Source organism: Grammomys surdaster, unplaced genomic scaffold (assembly GCF_004785775.1).
Source record: "Grammomys surdaster isolate TR1022 unplaced genomic scaffold, NIH_TR_1.0 135, whole genome shotgun sequence".
Lineage (NCBI taxonomy): Eukaryota > Metazoa > Chordata > Mammalia > Rodentia > Muridae > Grammomys > Grammomys surdaster.
This window is the reverse complement of record NW_021604593.1, coordinates 3,710,268-3,717,109: the sequence shown is the minus strand read 5'-3', so window position 1 is coordinate 3,717,109 and position 6,842 is coordinate 3,710,268.

The following is a 6,842-nucleotide window of genomic DNA, read 5'->3' as shown; positions in this document are numbered from 1 at the left end:
AGACTGTCTCTGTTTAATATTATGTTGGCTAGATAGAGCTTTTATTATTTTGAAGTATATTTCATCTGCTCCTAAGGTCCATGGAGAAAGCATGTTGAACTTTATCAAATGTCTTTTTTAGCATCAATTGAAATGATTATATGGTTTCTATCCTCATATTTGTTTATATGGTGTTTTTCATTTATTGATTTGCATATGTTGAACCAACTTTGCATCTCCAGGATGAAGCACACTTGGTCGTAATAAATGATCTTCTTACATTCCTCAATTTAGTTTGCAAGTCTTTTCTACAGAAATTTGCATCTGTATCCACTAAAGAAGTTTATTCTTAGTTTTCCTTCTGTATGTGCCTCTTTCCCTCTCTCTTTCCTTTCTCCCTTTCCTCCTGTTCTCTCTTTCCTCTTTCTTTTTGCTGTGTTTTTCTGGGTTTTGTATTTACTGGCTTCATAGAATGAATTTAATACAATTGAGAAATGCCTGCATTTCATCTGGACTCAGAGAACAGCACTTACGGTGTAACTTGTTGCAGCTCGGGTAGTTGATGTCCTCGGATATAATTTTTACCTGTCGACCATGCTTTGTGTTCCTTTCAAAGTCTCATTTGTGTTCCTAATACAGTTTAACCTTGAAGTCTGAAAAGCAAGAAATAAAAAGGACCCACTAAATGAAAGAAACAACAGAAAAGAAGTTTCCTATTTTAATGTGGCTTCACATGTGCTCCTCAGTCTCCAGCCACGTCACAAAGCAAACACATGAAACTGACTTGTACCTGAATGTGTTTTGTATGCTTGCTTCATTAAATGAACTTCTTTCTCTTCATAAAAACAAAACACCTTCCTTTTCTCAATTTTGAATGCTGAACGATTCCTCACATGTCCCTAGATCTGTCCCATCTGTTTGCTTTCCTTCCCAGAGTGTGGCAGATATTATCTCCATAAGCAGCACACCATGCAGAATACTGAATTTAGTTATTGTCATCTCCTGACATTTAGCTAAACTTTTCCTTGACCATTTCAAGGCATTTGTAACATATGTACTAAATTTCTCAAAAAATAATATATAGTTGGTTTAGTTATTTACCACTTATATTTCTCATTATTTATTCAAATACCAGATTTTATAGAATTGAATAATTTTGTTCAATTATGAATGAAGCCGTTTGTAGCAGCTTTATTCATATCCACAAAAACTTATAAGCAACCAAAGCATTTTTGATAACTAGACAGAGACACACTCAAGCAATGAGGTAAGCCATCAAATCACGTACAGACTTGGTGGAATCTGACATACATATAACCAAGTGAGAGACGCCAATCTGAATAGGCTTTTGTTAACTGGTTGATTCTAACTGTTTGTCATTCTGGGGGAAATAAAATCAAACCAACCAACCAAACAAAACCCCCAAACTTTAGGGAAAGTGTAATTTTGGTGATTGGCAATAGACTGACAAGGTGGTTGAGAAGCCAATTGCCAAGGATGTTCAGGGCAGTGAAAATTCTATGAGCTTGTCTAAACCCTCAGAATATTTAGCAGCAAAAATGGACCCTGGTGTCCATGCTCAGCCCCGTGTGACTCTGATGCGTCAATGTCATAAATGTCCAACTTTGAAAGGGAATGTTGATAACAATGCATGGTTAGGGGTGAGGGTTTTATGAGCAAATTCTGTACATTCCTGCTGATTTGATATGAGACTAGAATTGCTCTGTAAAATAAAACCTTTAGAAATAACTCAACATAATGAACTGCTTTGTCTTAGAAAAGTTAGCCAACTTATGTGTCTTTGATTTACATGTAATCAGAACCACTTCAATTAAAGGATGTTGGTATTCTTCCATAGATTCCCCAGTTTGCAATTTCCATATTATTACTGTACAGGCAGATGGGAGTGGATCAGTTAGAGATGCATTCCCAGGGATCAGTATAATGGAGATGCGAGCAGCCAGAGGTGGACCAGCTGCCTCATGGCTGTTATCCACTCAACACTTTGATTCCAAAGGAGGAACCACAGTGGTTTTGCTGGCCCTGCATTGCATTCGTGTGCCGCAGACGGTAGTGGAAACTTGGGTGTTGTGTCCTATTACTACTTTCTACTTTCTTCCCTTGAGATAGAAATTCTTACCTTGGAGCTGGGCTAGCAATCACCAAGTCCCAGCTGTCTTCCAGTCTCTGCCCTGCTTGAGTCATAGATGTGGCTGTGGCCACACCTAGCCTTCTACATGGGTGCTGAGTATTTGAACTTAGGTACTCAGTCCTGACTTAACTTCATTTTCTAAAGTATTTAATTTCTATACAGATTAAATTTGTAGAGGAGCTGAATTTTCTGATATGATTAATATTTGGATTGGAGAATGTGTGCCTTTAATTCTCAAATCTAGTCAGTTTTGCTTAATGAAATATTTTTACATTGAAGTTAATAAGTGTTTTCAAAGTACATTATTTAAATGGAATTTAATAATTCTGCGAGTAGCTAATGGGTCAAGATATACAAAAATACAGTCTACACTTAAAAGTCAATAGAAAAGAGAATACATAATACATATTAGCATCTGCTCATTCTCAGGCAGAGCCACACAACTGTCTCAGAGGCCAGAGCTTCCATGATCTTCATTTTGCAGACAAACCAGAAGAGTCAAATATGAACAAAGTTTGAATTTCATCCACTGTTTTAGTTTCTGGTTGCTCCTCTTAAAAGTGCCATAGACCCTAAGCCAAACTGTATAGTACTGGAGATGAAGGGTTTTAAATATCTTACATTATACTAGAAGAAAGGTATCTGTAAGGCTTTAATTTCTTCCATGGAAACTGTTTCTTGGCTTTTCCAGCTTCTAGAAGTCAGCAGTACTCTGATTCGTGGCAGGTTCTCCACCTTCAAGAACAGCAATGTAGCATCTTCTTTCTTTTAGGGACCTTATGATCACATTGGGTTCACCCAAGAAGGGCAACTTATCTTAAATTTCTCAGCTTAATTACATGTAAAATGTCTTCTACCATGTAACAAAACATAGCCAAGGTTCTGGGCACTGAGATGCAAATGTCTGTGAGGGATAATTCCTCTCAAAACCACCACATTAATTGGCATCCCAGTATCCAGGCCAATAAAGCAGACAGCCAAGTCTGAGGTTCTCAGCTCGGTCATGGAGTTCTTACCTATACCACGGTGTGAGACAGCCATGATGAAAATGTGATGGAGATTTAAAGAAATTCCTGCTCCAAGCTTTCAATCTGTCCTACCGTGCATTTGGTGAATGAGCACCCGCTAGTAGCTGACTCACTTGACTGGTCACTGGAACATTTGTAATGCAGTGCCCACTATTTTTATGAGATGCAAAGGGAATAGAAAAGCTCTGTGACATTTTTACTGCTCTCAAGAAGTTTAAAGTCATATTGCAGAGACAGCACTAGCCTTCATGAAATCACGAGCCAAATACAAACTAGTAAATAAGACAAAACAGTATCTGAGGGCTCACTGTCTGGACTTTGAAATTAGAAGACAGGAGGATAGCTCAGAGGCTGATAGAGTCCACACATCTAAGAACGGTAGAGGCGTTTTGAGAAGGCAAGGACAAGACAAGCAAGTACAGGTGTGCCAACAGGAAAAAGGGATGGGTGGAGAGATGGTACATGGATTGAGAGGGGCAAATACACATAGACTCTAAGTAAAAAATGAGACGTATCAGTTTATCCATTCAACAAATATTTACTGAGTACCTGTAGTACACTAGGCACTGCCCAAGATGACATCTGGAAAGGCATTGAAATGTTTTTAACTTATCTTTACATTGTTGCATTTTATTCTCTTGCAACTATATTTTTTGTTTACCACCCAGTTCTTACCAGAATTACTCGGTAAGAGGTCTCAAGTGTTCTAGGATCTGGCTTCTAAATACCAGAATCTAAAGACAAGAACAATTTCTGAGCAACAGTACGGAGCTTACAAGCATCGTGTTCTGTCTGTCTTCCTCTGAATTTATGGAGCCGCCGTCTAAATATACACTTTCTGATACTAAATATAAAGCTGATAATCTCTCAGGACCTGGTGGGGTTCTTCAGCTGAACTGGAAAGGCCAGCGGGACAAAGCTGCTGGGCTGCAGAGTCTCAGGTGTCAAAGGAGTCTGAAGTAACAGTTTCATCTTCAAGAAAAACAAGCCAAGCGCACTGGATTATAAGTGAGATGGGAGAGCTCCTGGCAGCCTCCTTGAATCCCAATAGCTTTGTAACTGAAAAAGCCTGATGGGGGAGGGGTATTAGCCTTCTCAGAAAAACTAAAACTGTTTGTTTTTTGTCTGTTTTAAAGAATGAGAAAATAACAGCATGAGATAAGAGTTTAAATGGTTTAATAGAAGACATTTGTCGAAGCAGAAAAGTAGATCTGAAGCAGGGGGGAAGGCACAGGAAGTGCAATAAGTGAAAGTGAAGAAAAACCTGCCAGGTAGGTCTGCAAAAGCTGCTCCTCAGTGGGCAGCCTGGGCACTGCTGGCTGGGGCTGGGCACCAAGTACAGGTCAAAGAGTTAACGAGGTAATTATTCACTTTTCCTTCCGTCAAGCCTAACTAGAATATTTTGCTGCAAAAGTTACACCAATAGTGGTTGTTTGGGAAGAATACTATGTCTCTTTTGCGAGAGCTAGCTTTTGGAACATGGGTCAAATTTAATTTCAACAAATAGGATTGGAATGAGCTGTTTGCATGGAGTCAAAGAGTACTGAGAAATTAAATCATGGGCCCCAAACATTGGAAAAATTCAGTGCTGAAATTGGGCATATAATTTCATGTCTGTGTTAATAATTTAATCTTTTTACAAAATTTTCTGCAACACCATTGTTTAATCCCACAGGGACTGATGAGTATTGAAAACCATCAGCCCTAGGATATTTGATCGGAAATAATTTAATTCTCCTCTGTCGAATTCTTTCCGCTCCCACTGCCAGATTTCTGTGTTTCCATTTGTCACTTCTTGGGCTAACACTGTACATACAAATGTTCACATGTAGCCTGAGGTAGACTCCATATCCTCAACAAGAAATAGAATGTTCAGCTGTAATATAAGTCGTTTCTGATTTAAAATTGCCAAATGGACACAATGGCTCACCGACTCGGGTCTGGCAAACAGAATTGGGCAAAGTGTAGCGCTGTTTATTTCAGATGCTGCTTGTAACTAAGGCATTTCAGGACTAAGCCAGTGGTGTGCTTCTGTAGAATAAAGGTAGACATAAGGAAATTCAGTGGGGGAGATGTATTTTCAGAAATTTCTGGTAATAGAGTTTCCTATTTAATGAGATATAATTTTAAAAATAAGCAAGTAAAAGTTATAGGTTCTCAACATTTAAAATATTTTTATTAGTTGGTTGCTAACAGCTTTGTGTAAATTGGTCATTGTTAATCATGTGCAGGACAAAATTATGGACATGCTGGCTATGCATAAGCCCCACACTCCGTTGAAGGCCATTGTTTTCTTGAAATTCTCCACAGTTTGGTCTTTGAGCTTGTGTTTATAAGTGAAGTCCTCTGATGCACATTTGAGACGTACAGCACAATCTCCTGCTGTCTTTTCTGGACTCGCTGTACTGTCTCCACCATGATCCTGAACACAGAGTCCTGGTACAGTTCATCAGCTGTGAGCAGCATCCGAAGTGCACATTTTGGGGTAAGATAGATTTAAAGCCAAAAATGTCTCCTAAACTCAGAGAAATATTTGCACAAAGACTGGAGATGGGGGGGGGTATTTATTATTGCTCTGGACTGAACTCAAGTGTGATGCAGGGCACAGGTTATTCTCCTCTGTTGCAGAGGTAGAAGTCTCATCCTTTGGAATGACAAAAACCAACTGAGCATCTTCAACATAAATAACTAGGTCTCAAATAAGAAAGTTCGATACCACAATTAGCCACGTATAATTTATCTCTGTACATTTGGTAATCTGTTTGACCATCTGTGTTAGATAATAATCTTTTGCCAACAAATAAATCAATAAGCATCTGTATCTTTAGGATAGGAGGTAGTTGTGAAACAGCCCACAGAAGTGAAGCTCCACAGAAAGCAGTAGACAGAACTTTGTGTTCTTTGGTTGCATTTCCCAAAACAAAAAAAAATAGATCCTGTGGTACTTGAGAAAGACATCCACAGCCACGGAGCTAAGAAAAGGCATCATTAAACACAGTCTTCTCCTATGGTTTCACCATGAGGGCCTCTAATCCTGCCCCACCCACCCAGTAATCATCTGGCCATCTCATTTATTACAAGGAAAGCAAATCAAACAGCCTTCATCAACTCCTTGAGGTCTCTATGTGGCTGCCATGAAGATGGTTCAGTATGTTCTAAGAAGCCAATGCCCATACTCTCGTGTGTAGCACCCTTCTCTGCATGCCTTCTTTCCCTCAGCCTAGAAATGCTAGGCCCGTGCTTATCTCAGTGTTAAAAACATTTTTAAATAAACTAAGATTCGCTTCATAAGGGGACATATGCTTCAAAAACGGTGTTTGTAAGCTTTCTAAATGGTATACTATAAGAAATGGGGAAAAGAATGTCTCACTCCTTACATTGAACAAGAGAGAAGAAAATCTCTGAAGATCTATTTAGCCCTTCTAGTCTGAGCATGTGTTGACAGGTTAGGAGACCACACTCTGGCCCCCAAGTATCACTTACTGCAAATCCATAGAGCTGGCAATGGACAAGGAGCTGTGACACCCCCACCCCCAACTCACGCTACTTCTTGGTATGTGGCAATCACTTCTGATAAAAATTACACAGAAGGAAATGAGAAGGCACCTTACCGTTCCTTTTCTACTCAATCTCTCTCTCCCTCCCTCCCTCCCTCCCTCTCCCTCTCCCTCTCCCCCTCCCCC